We start from the raw sequence: 19,165 nt of genomic DNA on the forward strand, positions 1-19,165 counted from the left end.
AATTTTAGAGAAGTTAGCCAAGGTTAACCTCAAAAAGTGGCATTTGAACAAAATGTAAAGAAAATTAGTAGCTATTGTATACTGTGCACTGTAAATACAAAACAAACCTGTGAAGCCAGTGCAATTTCCTCATTTTACAGATGAGGAAGCTGACTCTAGTTAAGTCTAGGATTGCCAGATTTATCAAATAATAATACAGGACTCCAGCTAAATTTGAATTTCAGGTAAGTATATTTTAGGCAACATTTGGTGTACTTATACTACAAAAAAAATGTGTTGTTTATCTGGAGTTTCTGAGGCTGGTAAATGACTGAACTGTCTAAAGCGATTAAAGAGATTCCCAGTAGTTGTAATGCTAATAGGAACAAACAAATAAATATCACTTACTATACACTGGGCATTGTTGTGCATTAACTCATTTAATATTCCTGGTAGCTCTGTTTGTTTTGTGCTGTTACTTTCCCCACATTACAAATGAGAAAACAGGCACAGAGTCATGTTGTCATTTTGCTGAAGATCTAATATTAATTACAGAGCATTGTTTTAGAAAGGATTTTTATTCTTTTTCATTTCTTAACTTATGTGCCATCTAAATAGATACTTGTATTTTATGTTTATTCTGTGCATCACTTGAGCAGTTACCATGTACTGAGCTATTATATTCCTGGATATCTTACATTCTCTCCCTGTTCCTTTTTAAAAGATTAAAATAAAAAAAATACTATTTTTCTCAGTTGGAGGTTGGCTGAGCTCAGCTGAGCAGTTCTTATTTGAGGCTTTTTATGTGGTTGTTGTCCGTGGCAGTTGGCAACAGTCATTTGATGGCTTCTTCATCCACATGTGGTGTTTGGGTGGCCAGAACAGCTGGGTTCTCTTCAGTCAACCTTTACCCCCTGGCCTCTCTCTAGGGCTGGCTTAGGCTTCCTTACCACTTGACAGTCTCAGGGAAACCAATTGCTTTAAAGAGAGTCTGGCATCCCGTAGAACTAGTGTTCCAAAAAACACAATTGTATTCTTTACAACAAAACATAGATGCAGATGGTTAAAATATTTGCCCTTGGTCAGGTACAGGGAAGGAATCTGAAGGAGGAATTTGAACTTAAATCCATCTCACCCAAAATTGGTAATCTTCTTAGTCTTCCTTGCTGAAACCTCAAGATAGGGGAGAGGATTTTATCCTACACATCAAAAGTAGTCTCCCTAACCTTTCCTTCCTAAGTAGATCTTATTTAAATATACATATATTAATACAATATTAATATAAAGTATGTTTGTATTATGCCAAGCTTTCATATTTATATGCAAGCTTCTTAACATGTTGCACAACATGCTATAAGGTATAAGATTTTTTTCTTCAAGAAAATAACTAATTAAGGAGGGAAAGGACTTTGCCTATAAATCTGCTTCAATCACAAAGCACCCAGCTAGACACTTTATTTTTGTCTTTCTATTACAGGGTTTATCTCTACATGAAAACTCAGATGAGAATTCACACATATAAAAGTTTTCAAGGAAGATATTAACTGAAAAAGAATTTTAAAAATTGTTTTATTTTCTCTCTTTGCAATCTGAGCTAACTTCCCTATGGATGAAGATCCCAGGGTGGAAGGAATATCCCCCTTGATCCTTGATAACAGTAAGGAATTTAGGCAGTGACAAAGAAGGGAACATACTTTCTGGCTCTGATTCTAATTCTACTTCAAGATATGGATAAAAATACAAGATAATCTATGTAGTTAAAGTCCTTATTTAAAAATGGAATGACAAAATCAAAGTTTGCAGAATCTGTCCTTGCAGCCATGGACTTCTGGGTCCTGTGAATGCTGCTGAGAATATAGAAGACAGAGACCAAGTGCACAGAGGTGTAGATGAAGGTTTGCAGCTTGAGCAGACGCTTGAAAGGTAGGATGGGCTCAAATGGTTCTCATAGGGAGCACTGATTTTCACCTTGTGAAAAAGTTACAGTCACAAAAGTCTCTGAGCTGGGAAATTTCCTCACTTTCCCCCATTTTTATGGTTTAGAATAACTCGGTCACTTGTACTAAGGATGTGTTGGGCACATAAGTCACAAAAAACTCTTACAGTGAATCTCTACACCTTTCTGTAAGTCATGGGAAATCACCCAATCCTTCTCTTACAACTCATTTTATATATACAGACAGTCCCTGATTTGTAACAGTTCCACTTAGGATTTTTTGACTACCATGGTCTGAAAGTAATGTGCATTCAGTAGAAACTGTACTTTGAATCCTGAATTTTGGCCTCTTCTGGACTAGTGGTATGTGGTATGAAACTGCCTCCCTCATGCTTCTTGGCAACAGCAGTGAGCTGCAGCTCCCCATCAGCCACGTGATCACCAGGGTACAGAACTGATACACATACAGCCATTCATTTTTTCACTGTCAGTACAAGTTTCCAAAAATTACATAAGATAGTCAACACTTTATAAAAGGTTTTGTGTTAGACGATTTTGCCCAAAGTGGTATGCTAATATAAGTATTCTGAGTATGTTTAAGATAGGCTCAGCTAAGCTATGATGTTCAGTAGGTTAGGTGTATTAAATGTATTTTTGTCTTATGGTATTTCTAACTTATGATGGGTTTATCATGATGTAATTTCATTTTAATTTAAGGATGATATGTATGTATATATGTATGTGTGCACATATATGTACACACACACATACATTTACAGAGAGAGAGAGCCATGACCTCCTTTTGAATGTCCAGTATTCTCTGTAGTACCTACAAAAGCAAACTTTCATATAATTAGGTCCCTAAACAGCTATTTTCCTAAAGCATCACAGGAATAAGGCAGTGGCCTTGCATGATTAAGCACACATTTCACTAGATAAGTTACTCCATGTCTTTCCTAATGTGATGTAAAATAAAACAGAAAACTAATTGGAAGATTTGACAGGCTCTTTCCATCTTTCTCAGTCAGAAAGAGTAAGCAACATTTGAAACAGTCTTAAACAATAGCACGGAATATTCTTTTCTCAGTAGGGACATTTTGAAATTCATATTCCATTGGTAAGACTCTTGCTGAAGTACTAAATTAAAGAGGAGCTCTAATTTCCCAGGGGCTTCATTTCAGGGACACCTCCCTTTCTGCAAATTATACTAGTCTCCCTTGGCATTGAATAGAGTTTGATTCATGTTATAACAATCAGGAATCCTGAGTTAAGTATTCCAGAAAATAAGAGTTTAAGAACTCCAAACTCACATTCTAGGTTGATGTCTAACATAGCTGTGAAATCAGATGGATCTGGTTCCAGATGACTTGGGGATTTGGTATACAAACATGTAGATCACATTTAAAATAATCTAATTACAAAATAGAAGTACATGAAGAGTCAGTTCATGAAGAGGAAGATGCCCAACAAGCTCATGAAATGATGCCTCAACATCATTAGCCATTAGAGAAATGTATATTAAAACAACAATAAGATATCAGTACACACCTATAAGAAAGGTTAAAATAAAATTTAAACAATAATAGTGACAGCACCAAATGCTGGCAAGGATATGGATAAACTGGATCACTCATATATTGTTTGTGGGAATGTGAAATGGTGCATCAACTCTGGAAAGCAGGTTGACAGTTTCTTTGAAAAATGAAACATGCAACTACCTTATGACCAGCAATTGTACTCCTGTGCATTTATCCCAGAGACATAAAAAGTTATGTTCACATAAAAACTTCTGCACAAATGTTCACAACATTTTTATCAATAATAGCCAAAAACTGAGATATCCTTCAACAGATGAATAGTTAAACAAACTTTCGTATAGCCATACCATGGACTGTCTGTCATTCAGCAATAAAATGGAATAAATTATTGATAGACCCAACTATTTAAATGAATCTCCAGAGAATCACTGAGTGAAAAATATCAATCCCCAAAGTTTACATGCTGCAAAATTCTATTTAGATAACATTCTTGAAATGACTACATTATAGAAATGGAGAATAGATCAGTGGTTGCCTGTGATTAAATATGGTGAGGGGAAGGAGAAAGAAGTGAGTTTAGCTATTAAAGGACCACCTGAGGGTTCCTTATGGTGATGGAAATGTCCTGTATTTTGATGGTATAGATATTGATATCCTGATTGGCATATTGCACTAGTTTTGCAAGATATTGGGGAAACTGGGTAAAGGGCACATGGGATTTCTATGTATTATTTCTTACAACTGCATGTGAACTTGCAATTATCTCAAAATAAAAAGTTTAACTAAGAAATAAAGCAGAACATCTCCTCTTAGTCAACTGTCCTTTATTGCTATAGCTCCTCTTTCTCTGGATTACAATAACGGTTCCTTCCCTCTGCCCCTTCAGGTCAACAGTTGATAGGTAGCAATTCCATGATGTTGTTAGTCCTGGACATTCTACACCATTATTTGTTGGTTTCCTTTAGCCCTGCTCCCACCTTTGTCAATAATGCTTTTGTTTTTAAGCATTAATCCATCTGTTTCCTACCAAGATTCTGAAAGATAAAAATATAAATATGTTTTTTACCTGGCTTGGCCTTGAGCTCTTGTATGATGCCCTTAGTGAAAGAGAAGATGTGGTGTAGCTGGAAGTGCATATAAGTGAAGGTCAGGGAGCATCTGTTGAGCACCTCCTATGTATCAGGTACAAGGTTAAATGATTTTGCATGAATCATGTCGTCAATCATCTGAGCTAGATAACTTTCTGTTTCAGAAGATTTCTGACATTACACTTCAACACTTCTAACAGCCTGGATTCTAATCTAGCTATTCCCAAAATCCTTCTGAGTACTATTTCCTTCTCTTTTTAAGCTTTAGCCTTGATGTTTCATGACCAGTGCTTAAGGAGTTCAAGAAGTTCATCCATACTCGAGCACTTTAGTCATATTTTGTCTATTTATAAGTCTACAAGTTGGTATCACCACCTCTCTTATGATGCACCAGGGAAGGAGACATGAGTGGAGCAGTTTGCTGGGTTAGTTGTCCAGAGACACTGGCACTTACCTTGCCTCCCATGTAACATTGGACAAAACATTTAAAACTGCTGATATGTGATTTCTTCACCTAAAAATGGTGAAAAATATAATGAGATGATTCAGTAGATCTTTTCTATTCTAGAACAGTATGGTTCCATAAATGAACATATTTCTTCTTTTTTTAAAATCTCTTTTTTTGGTTTTACTTTTTATATTTTGTCCCTTCATTTTTGTTCTAGGGAAATATTTCTTAATTATCATTTCTTTCCTATTCTTTGTAGCCAATCATTTTTCACCAAAGTATACTTGGCAAAGTCAGAGAAGTAAAATATATGAATCTCTATCAAATTATCATTTCATTTGCAATTTGCTTTCACACATTAGCATGACAGAAACCTACTATTTGAGTGAGATTTTCTTGTTTGTATAATTTTCTTAAAAAAAAGTCCTTATTATCTCTTTTTTTTCTTTTCTCCCCGATCTCTCTGAAATAGAAGTAAAAAAAAAGAAAAAGCAGAGACCTTAGAAGTAATGCTGCTTCTATTGCTTAAAATCCTACCAGGGGTCCCTCAATTTAGCCCATTTTCCATTTTGAAGGTTTTGCCAGCCAACCTGGAACACTTTTCTTCACTTCTGTCCATTCCGTGCCCCACCAAAAAATAAATACTCTTTGCTTGCTGGAGATGCTTTATGCTTTTATATATTGTGACAACCTATTTAAAAGAAAAGGGACTCATCTCCTGTGTAGGAGTATTTTGTTCTTGCCTTTAATTCTACTCAGCCTGTCAGAGAAAGAAAACCCAATCTCATTTTCATCTAATATAAACTGCATAAACATTATTCTGATATGAACCAGAGCTTGAAAATGGAGATGCAATTGTTGCTGCTAATCACACACAAATATCACACAGAGATAATTGCTTTTTTTCTGCGCAAACAATGTGCTCACCCATTAAATTCAGGCACATTATTGACATGATCTGATCAGAAGCTGTTCTTAGCCCCAGATGCCTCAGAAATGCTGACTTGTGTCACAAAGGAATACCGCCACTATCTACTTCTTCCTGAAACAAGAAGGAGCTGCAAAATGAAAGCAGCCACTCTTTACAAAGCACACAGTAATTGCCAACATTTATTGAGCACTTTTTATGTACCAGTCACTGTGATAGGGGCTTATTTCTTTTTTTATTCTGCCTTAAAACAAACCTAAGAAGTGTATACTGTTATGCCAATTTTCTTGATAAAGTTAAAGAACTTATACAAGCTCACACTGTTAAATATGTCAGTAGAGGGATTCAAATTCAATCCTTCTAGATAGCAAAGACTATTTCCTCTTTCCCTATATACGATGGTTTGGCACAAGGCGAAAAACAGCCAGCCCTTTCATCCATTCAAACATTCATTTATTTATTTTATAGATACTTACTGGGCATTAATATGTGCTAAATATTATTCTGGGAAATTGAGAGAGAGAACAGAAAAAGAAAAAAAGTCTCCTGTTATGATGCCTACATTATAGAGAATGGAGATAAAGAGTAAATATCTATATCTATATCCATATAACTTTGAAAAATAATATATATATCATGTTAGAAAGTAATAAATGCTATGAAGGAAATAAAAGAGCAGGGGGTGTGGGTATGAGGGGGATGGACGTAAGTTTGTTGGGAGTGAGGTCTGGACACAATTTTAAATTGAGTGATCAGGGTAAGCCACATTGTAAAGGTAACATTTAAGCAAATATTTGAAGAAGGCAACGGAGTTTAATGGGTGGAAGCTGGAGGCAGAGTGCTTTCAAGAAGGGAAACACCTCATGCAAAGACAGCCAGGTAAGGGAATGTCTTATATGTTTGAAGAAAAAGAACAGCAAGGAGGCAGATATGTCTGGAGGAAAATGAGGGAAGGGTGAGTAGCTGGAGCTGATATTAGAGAAGTGATGTATGCTAATGCAATGCATTTGGTTTTTAATCTGCATAAGATGGTGCCATCCAAAGGTTTAGGACAAAGAAATGACATTATCTCACTTTTAGAAGGACTGCCTGGCTTCTAGATTGACAATAGAGTATAGGGGAGCAAAGTGGAAACTGCGATACCTGTGAGAAGACTCCCAAAGGGCCATAAAAATGATTAACTCTGAATATATTGAGAAGGTAAAGTAAATAGAATTTCAACTGAGTTCATATGTAGAGTTTGAAAGAGAAAAAGTGAAATCCAGATTGTCCAAGATTTTTGGTCTCAGAAACTAGAGAGCTAGAACTTTCATAACTGAGTTGATAAAGCCAATAGATGGATTAGGATTTGAGAGGAAGATTGGAAATTAGTTGTGCATGCATTAAGTTGAAGCGTCATTTACACACACAGCTGGTGATGGTGAGCAGGCCGTTCTACCTATGAGCCTGGAGCTCAGGGTTTGGTCTGGTCTGGAGATGTAAATCTGGTAGACTGTGGCGCTAGTGTGGAGAACAGATAAAGTCACCAAAGTAATGAGTGTAGATGGAGGAAACACGAAGACTTAAGACTGACCTCTGGACAGAAGAATGCTAAGAGGTCCAGGAAAAGAGAAAGAATGCACAAAGGAGGTTTAAAAAAAAAAAAAACAGCAACTGAGATAGGAAGAAAGCAAAGAAAGTAGTGTCCTGAAAGCTACCTGAGAGTGTGTCAACAACCAGGGAATGACCACCATGGCAAGGGCCACTCTAAGTCAGGCAGAATGAAGACCGAGAAGAATCCACTGGCTTCAGCATCATAATAACCTTAACAAGGACATGTTCACTGAAGGAGATGGAAACCTGAGGCAATGGGCTTAAAAGAGAGAAGGAGAAGACGAATCAGAAGCAGACAGAATAGACGCCTTTTTTAAGGACACAGAGGCAAAGGGAAGAAAAGAAATTGTATAAAAGCTGGTGGGGGAAAATGGCCTAAGAAGTTATTTTTTCCTTTAAAAGGGAAAAACAATAGCATGCTTGACTACTAATGGTCCAGTAGAAAGGGAAAAATAACTTGCATTGGAGAGAAAGAATGATGTCTTTTGAGTTAGGCAAAAAGGTATAGGATCTAGTGTATAGATAAGAGTGATTGATTTTTAGTTATGGCTGGGGATAGCATAGCTACATAGCAGTAAGATTCATATTTTGGTTGAGTCTACAAGTGTGGAGGATGTGGGTGGAAAATTATTTTCTGCTAGATTCAGTTTTCTCAGTTAAGTAAGAAGCAAAGTCATCAGCAGAATATGGAGGTAAGAATAACAGAGTGAGTCACTAACACTGTACAGTATGACTGCCGAGCACCTTCCAAGGACCACTTAAAGTACGTGGTCATGAATTTAAAGTGGGACCAGCCAGTATGATCAAATTTTTTTCAGACACAGTCAACCACATGGGTATAGGTACTGGGTAGGTGGAGAGTTGGATTTAATCAAAATGTGTGTTTTATCAAAGAATATTAATAAATGAAAGACAGGCAAGGTAATTGAAAGCCGAATATAAGGACAAAGTCATTATAATGATTGACTATGAAATTTAACCTGGGAGAGAATGCCAGAAAGGTAAGGAACAGGGAATAGTTGGTAGGATCCAAGAATGGAAGTCCCAATAGGGTCTAAAGATGATTGGAATCATTAAGTTAAAAAAATAACTTAAAATCAATAAGAGAGGGATTGATCTGGAAGAAGAAACATTAAAACTATCATGTGGTATTTCACATATAGTTGAAATTAAGGGAGGGTTGCAGTTAAATTCATAGCATGTGAACTAAGATAACATAGAGGCATAGATCATTGGAGAAGTGCTCAAGGAATGAAGACCAAGGATAACTGAATGATTGGAAAGAGCACATACATATATATTGAGAATTAAGATAAGAGTCATTTTGGGGAAAGTAGATTCAACCTAGAGCTGAAATAATTTACATAAAATCATTTGCTATAATCATTTGCATAGGGAAGTAGCTTAAACATTGGTAAGAACACCAGTGAGGGTGGTTAGTAGATGATATGAAATAATGAAATGAAATTTCAAGCTAAAGCTTTCAGGGAAAAGCACTGAAAGCTTAAATGGGGAGAGGAAGACAGCTGGCCTGCCTCCAGGATTGGTTGTTTGAGAGTACTGGGAGAAAAAAATAGTTGAGGAAGCAGCATTCTCAGGGCACCTCCAGGTTTACTTCAGAGCAAGAAGATAAAGGAACATTCAGAGAACAGTCTAAGGATATAGGGAATTTTCCTGATGATACACTGTTAATCCAGAGGGCCACATTGGACAGGTTTCAGAAATAGGGTAATAGGGACTGTGCAAAGTTTGTAGAGATTGCATGTGTGAGAGAGAGACTGGGGCTTATTTCTAGTTATACTGAGAGCTCAGAACTCTTCTTGCCTCCTGATACTGGAGCTGGAGTCATACATTTATAATGTATAAAAAGGGCTATGCCTTTTAATTCTAAGAAGTATTTACCATTTACAAAGTCTTGCCAGTTCTAACAAATCTAAGATTTTGGAGCTTTGGAAGTCCCTTTTCTCTCACCTTGATTCCAGGTTACAGAGAGGTTAGAGAGATTAAGGACTGGAAATTTCCCATTTAGAAATGGAAGATAATCTACAGATGCCTATGTGAGCAAGAAGGGTGTGTGTGTGTGTGTGTGTGTGTGTGTGTGTGTGTGTGTGTGTGTGTCTGTTGCATTTGTGTATGGGTTCATTGAGAATAGGAAACCATAAAATATATTTCCAAAATAATACTATTTTTTGCTCCAAGTGATGAGGAATTGTGTGAGAGACTTCCTCCTGACACGACTAAAAGCTAACAGTTTTTAGCTTTCTAGACAAAAAAAGCTGATATTAATGAATCTTCTTCCTCCTTCTATGGCTGTCTTCAATACTCCACAGATCCTCCTGGGATGTATAGAATGCAGACAGCAATAGCTTATGAAACATCTTTCTTATCCTTCTTTCTCATTCAGAAAGAATGTAGGAAAATGGCCTTCAAGAATGGCTAGTATTTCTTTCCTCTGTGTTACAATTCTGCCACTTAGGAAATTCTTAGTCAATTCTAGATATTAAAATATTATTCCTAATTACATACCTTAATATGTTAAACACTATAATCAAAGATGTTTAATCCCTTATTAATAGACAGATTACATTTAACCCATTGTCAATTTTCTGGACAAGAACACCAATGGATTTCTTCCTCTTTCCACATTCAGTGTCCAACTGAACCACACTTGGACACTCTTTCATAATCCCTTTGGACTCTCAACTATCACTAAAATATCCTTATAACCTCTTCTGTAACTTGAATTTGCCATACAACTATCTTAGTAATTGTCTGAGTTCTCTTTGCTTAGACAACAACCCCTCTTCCTGAAAGCTTATGATGATGATCGAAGCAAAACTAGCACTTCTAGACTTTGGCTTCTTAAAAGACTGCAGTCAATGGTGGGTACTTAAAATTCACAGAATCAGTACAGTGGAGAAAGGGCACTTCTTGAATCCCCAAGATGTGGATATGAAACCCCCTTTGTGTTCCAAAGACAGATAGTAGGATGTAAGGAGCAATGTACAAATCTAACATGTATAAAAGTTAAACTAGCCTTCTTTTTGTGTCAGAAGCTGTGATATAGAGGGAATCAGGCCACTTACCTCCCACAATTTCTAACTAACTGCCAATACCGAAATGGTTCTTGTCCTCTCTGTCCTTATTTTTGGCAAGTTAACTTTTCTGAGCCTCATTTTTCTCAGGAGTAAAATTGATTATGTATGAACACAATAGATGTGTGTGTGTGTCTATGAGAGAAAGAGAGATTGTTAGAGAGTTAAATATACCCCACTTCTTCCCATGCCACTGGGGTACTGGAGTTCTATCCAGGCTAGATTTCAAGGAAGCTCGCTGGGAATGGACATATATATGTTAGCATATGTCTGTATATATCTGAAGGTTATGGAATAGAATGAGATTCCAAGATTGAAATGAAAGAAAGCCCAGAACATAATATTCAGTTTGAAGCACAGATAAGTGTCTAAGACTAATAGCTGGATTCAAAGAGAAAGGCTAACCCTACAGAGCAGGCCTGATGAAACAAACAGCTTCACAGAGCAGATCATGAAACAATCCCCAGAAGCAAGTGGATACAAATATACTCATAAAGGAGGGAGAAATGCTAACTCTGTTCAGCCAGGAAGCAGAGAGCCGCGCCATTTCGAGTCTAATCACACAAGGATGGCTGATCTAACCAGATGTGTCCCAACACTTAGCACATCAAAGAGTACTTGTCACAAGTGTAGAAGCACCAAATCCTTTTGATGACTGGTGAGGAATAACAAGACTGCCTTCCTAGCCCTAAGGGAGAAACAAAATGATCTTTTTTCATCTTTTGGAATAATGTGAAAACCGACTTAAAATATTTTTCTTTTAAACATTACCACTGGTGTGATATAAATACATATGGTGTTTCATGGCACAGTCAGCATGGAATGGTGGGTCAGAGAATGCTCGTCTTCTGAAATGCATTCTGCATAGAGCTGTCATTCATGTGGCAAAAGAGAACGGCTGCTGGCTTCCTAGGCAGGACTCATGTTGAGGCTCTTGGCACCACTGATCTCCTTGTGCTGTTGATCTCCTGTGGGTGAGTGAAACCCAGAGGATGTGACTGGCAGAGGCCCCTAAAAAATTTGACTTACTGTCTTTTTCTCCTCTGTCCCAGAGCTGTAACATGCAAGCCTACTGAGGTCAAAGGTGTTCTTAGATACACAATTCTTCAACCAAGGCAGGGCTGAAGGGAGCCAGGGACCAGGATTACCCTCATTTGGTTTCTCACTGTGCCTGGCCATATTTTATGTGTGTCATGACCTGAAAAAAGAAGTCATGCACAGAGCTAAATAGTAAGAGGGAATCTGGAATGGACATCCATTCAGAAAAGGTGAATCCCAGAATCTACTAGCAGGCAGTATGGCATGTAGAAATAATGAAGAATTTATAGCAATTTAAATCTGGGTTTATGTCTAGATTCCACTGGCTAAGGGAAGTTTGGCTTATTTAACCCTCCTGAGTTTGTTTTCTACTCTGTAAAAAGGAGACAGCAACCCCCATTCCTGTAAGCTTATAATAGGGTTAAAAACTAAGTGCTTGGCTCAGTACTCAGTGCATAGTTAGTGTTCAACAAATGCTATTTTAATTCCCTGCCTTTAGCTCACTGTAGGTGAATAATGTATCCTCACTTATAAACCTGAAAAAAGCTTCAAATGAAATAAAAGACTCTAAAACTCAGGGTTTCCCATATTAAGGAAAAGTTTTAACAGTGCCTCAGTCTTTGCTTAGAATGTCAAATGGTTCCTTCTATTTAAATATGACTCAGTTTTTAGATCTCAATTAAATTGGCTCCTCCTCCATGAAACATTCCTCACTTCAGCCCTGAAACTCCAATGAATCATTCCTTCCCCTGTAGCCGATGGTGCTAGCTTATGTACATTGGGTTTCTGATCCATCTTGCTCTGCATACATTACTTACCCATCTGTCTTCATTAGGGCATTCCAGTTTCCTTAAATGACATTTTCTGATTACTCTCTGAATTATTGCTCATCTTAAACCTAATTCTATTCCTGATAACAATCATCTGTACTTATTAGGAAGGGTTTGAGGTGTTCTACTTGAAAAATACAATTTAATTCTCAAAATGACTCAAGGAGATGATGTGTACTACTATGGTTCATCCCAATATTACAGATGAGGAAACTGAGGTTCCTAGTGATTAAGTCAATTGTCCACAACCACATAACTATACTTGTGGACTGGGCATTTGAACTCAGGCAGATGGCTCCAGAGCCCAAACTCTGGACCACTATCTGGTGACACAGCACGTTGATCCAGAACTCAGGCGCTCTCTTCTCCCTTCCTGCGCAGGAGCACAGGAACACAAGTGCACAGCAGAGAATGTTTCGTTCAGAATTTAACATTCGCAGAGGTATTTAAATTAAACTGTCATGCTTCCTCCCACACACAGCGTGAGGATCTGAGTCATCCTCAGGCAGAGTGGCATGAGGCAGCGAGTAAACTGCCTCTGCAGGACTAATTTGGATGGCAGCTTCCAGCCCAGATCTGCATCTCACCGCAATCAAGGTGGACATCCTCTGTGCTGGGAGACAAAAGACGAGCTTGAAAAGCGCGTCTACAGGTTATACCCAACCAAACCAACAAACGGCACCATCACAGGCACCCCAGTTACCTCCGTGGTGGGAGCTCAACTTGTTACGGGTCTCAACTTGTTTCTGGTTGACGGCAGGGAAGTTCTGCAAGACGTCGGCTGGGCGAGATGAGTGGGATGCCTAGAGAAGGAAGGGCCGAAAAGGGGAGACCCAAAAGTAACTTTCAGTGAGTTCCAGAGGCTCTGCACCATGTTAAGAATTTCACATGTGTTAAGTTTTGTAACTTTCTCTTTCATATACATGTGTGTTTATGATTGTGTGTCAGGTATGTGTGTATATACATACATATATATATGTATGTATTATATGTACACACACACACACATGTTTCCTTGAGTGTGTTCAATTATCAAAGCAAGGCATTTTCCTTTATAATAATTTTCCCACTACTCCAAAGAAATCCCATAACTAATTTTACAGCAAAGGGCTGATGATAACTGTGAGTGGCCACCAAGTAGGCCCCAGGGAACACAAGTCAGAGGCCCGCAGGCACCTGCAATGGTAGAGGCATCTAAGAGCATCAATACTACTGCAAGTCCACCTTTGTCTTTTTCAAAAATGCATATAAAAGCAGAAGAATGGATTCTTCAGTACCGAGATGGGATAAATAGACTAGCAGTTACATGGAGAGAATCAAGAGTTTCATTATGTTTGAGATGTCTATTAGACTTCTAAATCATGTAGGACATAATGATCTAGAGTTTGTATACAAAATAGATGAACAAAGAAAAATTCGCTGACATGCTCTCTCCATCTTTCTCAAACCTTCCTCTTCTTCTCAATCTCTCTTAAAACAGGACTATTGACTTTCACTTACCTAATTATAGTGGATGCCTTCAGTGAGCTGTGAGAGAAGTGTTGCCATTGCATTTTAGGTTGGCAGTAAAAATGTTAAGCGCTCTTTACTAATTAACACCCTATTAGTGTAACAGCAATATCCATGTAGAGTTACTCAGATCATGTTAATTTTCATCATTTGGCTTAAGTTGGTTTGTAAGCTAAGGAAATCTGAACTGCAATGATGATGTGAAATAATGAAGTACTGAAACCTCCCTTCAAGCCATATACAATCGACAAAGAAATATGCTAAAGCCCTTTCCCAAAATCAAAGTTAATCACATAAACAGGTACACAAATATCGAACTTGCTAGTTTAGTTGGAGTGATTAGAAAAAAACTATGTTAGTTGGAAGACATATAGGAAAAGCCATGAAGAAAGAAGAGTGGTTTTCCATCAGAAATGAGAAATATTGGTACAGAAAAGGATAACAACTCATGCTGAACTCTCCCTCACAAAGTCATTCACCCTGGGAGGTGTTCGGCTTGACATGGTCAGCAGTGCTATGATATTAGATTTCTAGAAAGAGACCAGAACATTTCATCAGTGACTTTATATAACAGGGAAATAAAAGAATTTCTTTAATAATTTTTTTAATAGAAAAATTTATATTTCCATAGGGAAAAAAAGTGGCCCTCCCAGGCAATGAATAAATGATGGAGATACCAGAAAATCTCAGATAGGATTTTTGGGTTTAGACAGGTTGGAGGCATCAGAGTTAGAGGGAAGTCCCTTTGTGGGGTCAGGGGGAGAAGAGAGAGACAGAAGGAGAGACAGAGAGAAAAGATGAGAGAGATGAGGAGTCAGAGAGAATGATAATTTTGTTGTGGATAACAAAAAATGGAAGGAAGAACAGAAACAATGAGGCGGGAGAGGAAGGAAGGAAGGGAAGGAAGGGAAGAAATAGAAAACAGCACATGAAGAGTGCTAGAAATTGTTAAGCCTAGAGAAGATAAGATAAAAGAACATATTCCAGAAATGGACTTCCATGTAGAAGAAAGGTAAGACAGCTGTGTAATTTCAGAGGGCAGAAGTTACAATTTGCCTTACTTCATGCTCAAGGAATCTGACCTCTTCTTCTTGCTAATGATACCAATTAGAACAAGTTACTACACCTCATTGTGCCTTAGATGTGTCTTCTGTAAAAGGGGAATAATAACTTCAAAGTACTGTGCAGATTAAATAAGATAACTTTGATAGCATAAATGAATGGGGAAATTATCTCTGGTATAGGGCTGGTTCCTAGAATGAAAAAAGAGCAGGAGACTAATTCATACTTGTTCCAGGATAAGTCTTATACTAAAAGTGGCCAATCTAATAGTTTAAGCATATAACACAGCAGACGTGAGTATTTTCAACTTTTTTGTTAGGAGCAAGATTCAACACAGCAGCTAAGGAACATGTAGGAAGGCACATATGGGGAACAAGACCTAACTCCTTCGAGAAAAATTAGATTCAAGTGCAGAAAGATGTCAGGGTTTCACTGAAGAAAGCTAGGGTTAAATTCATATCAGGAACTTACACTTACTTGTGATTTGGGGCATGAGCTTGCATGAGGAGCCAGTGTTAGTTTAAAGCTCTGAGAGGTCTCTTAACCAAACAAAAGGGAGGCCAAGGCTCAGTACCATGGAACAGCTTAAATAAACTCTAGGTGGGCCACTTTCTGAGGAGGCCACTGGGACGGTTCACATGTCAGAAAGGGTTCTCATAATTTTCTAATATTATACCTTCAAATTCTGTAAATAGAGTTAGAATATAGGGCTGAACAGATCTTACTCCTTGAAATTAGTGACTGTTACTTTTATGGAAAAATTTTACAGATGTAATTAAGTCAAGGATTTGCGATGAGGAGATTATCCTATATTGACTGAGTAGTTCCAAAATGCTATCACATATATCTTTATAAGAAGAAAACAGAGGCATATTAGGCACATGCACACACTGAACAGAAGGCGACGTGAAGACACAGCAGAGAAGTGCAGCAACAAGTCAGATCATGCCTGTAGTCACCAGAAGCTGGAGGAAGCCAGGAACAGGTTCTCCCCAGAGGGAGTGGAACCCTGCCTGTGCCTCTATTTTGGATTTCTGGTCTCAAGAACTGTGGGGGAATACATTTGGATTGTTTTAAGTCTCCTAATTTGTGGTAATTTGATATGGAAGCCACAGAAAACTACTACACTCTGATTCCAGAATTTTTTGACACAAATAGAGGCGTGGATTAAAACTATAGATGGAGCAATAGCAATCAAATCTCATGTACTCACTCATATTTTCTGAATTTCCTCATAAATATTACCTTTATTAAAAATGCCCTTTAGTGTAATTACCAGTAGATGTTCAAAGAGAATATATTTAATGGAATGAAAAATCCAAAGAGTTGGTAATTATGTAACCAGGGAAATCACAGGAGGTAGTTAAACCATGTTGCTCTCTCAGTGCCCTCTCAAAATATGTAGTTCCTTTGGGGAGGAAATTCTCCATAGGCAACTATCAGTCAGACTGCTGAGCTGAGACCTGGATAAACAGAAAAATCTAGTAATGTGTTGATCAAATGATACAATGTTCTAGGCAGTAGGAGAAGCAAATGAATGTCTGAAAGACAACAGGAATCTTTGAATGTTTTTTACCATGAGATGATGTGGTCAAATGTGGGTAATTAAATGATTAGCCCTAGGAAGATGATAGGGGGTGGAGGGTGAAACATGAAGGCCAAAGGTAACTTCACTGATGGCGTGGACGCCAGGGGTGGCATGAGAAGAGATAAGCCTTCATTCCTCAACTCACTTAGCATATATTTTCTGCACTCATCAGTGGGAGGGCACAGACAAATTCCAGGTTAGACCTTTCAAAAAGTTCACCATTACTTTGTGCAAAAGATAAGACTGTGTAAGTGGATTTAAGTGGCAGTGGAAGTTAACTTGTTACCAGTAACTGCCACTTTTCTGACTGCCATGGAATTTAAATTTTGTGTTTTATGCTTTACCAGGTTATGCTTATGATCTTGTACTATTGTGTAAGTATCTGCAAATACACTTGAATCTCCTATTACAACTGTTTTCATTTGTTGAAAACATACAACCTCTGGACATGCAATACATGTCCTATCTCATTCGGGACCAGATTTGAACACATATTCACTAAGTTTTAAAATTCCATGAAGGAAATATTCAAAAGCTATTAGGATAAGCAGTTTGAAAGAGGAAGTGCTGTTGAAAAATGGAAAATTACAGTATAGAAAAAAGAAGGTCTGGACTTGGCTTTGCCCCTAACTAGCTGGACAGACTTGAAATGTTACTGAACTTCTCTGACTGGCCATTTCTACATGTCTTAAAGGAAACTAATAAACTAAAGCCTGTAAAATTCTTCCTACCTCTAAAATTTCATAGAAATGTTATTCAACTCAGAGCCTGTCCTTTCCCTTTTTCTTTCCTATATTCTGTACCTCACCTACTCATGCTGTTTTTCTATTTTCATTACAAGGGCCTATTACTTTTTGAATGGCTTCTTTGAAATGAATAAATAAAGTCAATTCAAATCACAAGGTTAGCATCTTTAAAATTTTCTTCTCTACAGTAAATTGAATGTATGGTTTTTATGCACTAGACACATTTCCCTTCTCATATTAAGAAATCCTTTTATGTTTTGTGGTCTCTCAAGCATTTTAAAAACCATTCATTCAAAGTGGGACTGTTCTGGCTTGTCTCATATCTCCAAAAATATATAGTTATGCTAGAAGGCTCTGATTTCATTTGCAGGGATTTCCAGATCTATTCAGCAACACTCAATAATGTATTTTCCTTGGAGAATATTTAGAGTAAAATGTAAAGACCAATGTCTCTCATAAAGATTTATTTTTCTCAGGTTATTTCCTGCATGGGAATAACATCATCATTCTCATGGGAAAATATTCCATACTTTTATATAATTTTGCTGCTTCTCCCTGTGCACTAAAGATAGCCAACTAATTGATATGCATATTAAAGAAGAATTGATATGCATGTTGGAAATTATGAACTCAGAGTCAAAATACTTTTATTCTTTTAAATATCTCATTTGTGACTTTGGATCAGTCATTATGTTTTAAAGCTGCAGTTTATTTAACTTGTAAAAAAAAAATAGTAATGCCAAGCATTTTGAGTTCTTATCACTTGGCGGGCTCTGTGATAAGCATGTTATGTATACCATTTTATTTAGTCTTCATAATACTACTATGTAAGTATCCTCTTTTCAAAGATTAAAAACTAAAGTTTTGAAAAGAAGGAAAGCTCAAGGTCATAGGCTCTCTAAATCTTTACATGGCTGTTGGAGTATAAATCCACATCTTAACATTTCTGTATTATAAATAATTGATGTATATCCTCACAAATTAGAGGCATTGTGCTAATGTACAATGAATTGTTTAAAAACTATTATGCCTTATTCAGATATGAAGGATTGAGATTATAAAGATAAAGATAACAAAAATGATGATGTTGTTGAGGTTGTCAATCACAGAATACACCCTATAAGGAGAAATAAGTTTACAGAATTTGACAATCTCTTCAATTTGTAGCAACATATGCTGCCCCCATGTGATACACTGTATGACTATCCTCTCTTCAGTGTTTGTCTCCCCCTTTATTGAAATATTCCTGTCCTATTATCTGTATTCTATCTATGATTCTTTCTGCTTGCTCTGGAAGGGAAGTAAACAATAAGGAATCATGATAATAATTGCAAGTATCTTAATGATTGATAATGTATTAATGTATATGTCTGGGAGTATTGGTTGATTCTTTAAGTTAAGCACAAGGGAGAATGTATTGAAACGATAGAGCGGGAGACTTTAGATACAGAGAGGATAAGGTAAGCCATGGAAGAAACATTTGAGTACACATCTACGTGTGATTTTGTGTGTGTGTGTGCAGTTTGAGTTCATATGATTTATTATATTCCCAAAGGGATCTGTACAAAAAGTCATCCCCAAAAGTGTAAGATGTCTAATCTATTTTGAGTCATGCATACCATAAAATATTCAATTAATGACATTTTCTGCCCTCAAGAAGTTCAGAGCCTCATGGTCTCCTCAAGAAAATAGATACAAATAGAAAGATAAAATATCAAAAGACACTTTTAATTTTTGATAAATGCTGTAGAAAGAAAGCTTCCTACTTGTGTAGAGAATGGAGTAAT

Source organism: Manis javanica, chromosome 11 (genome assembly GCF_040802235.1).
Source record: "Manis javanica isolate MJ-LG chromosome 11, MJ_LKY, whole genome shotgun sequence".
Taxonomy (NCBI): domain Eukaryota; kingdom Metazoa; phylum Chordata; class Mammalia; order Pholidota; family Manidae; genus Manis; species Manis javanica.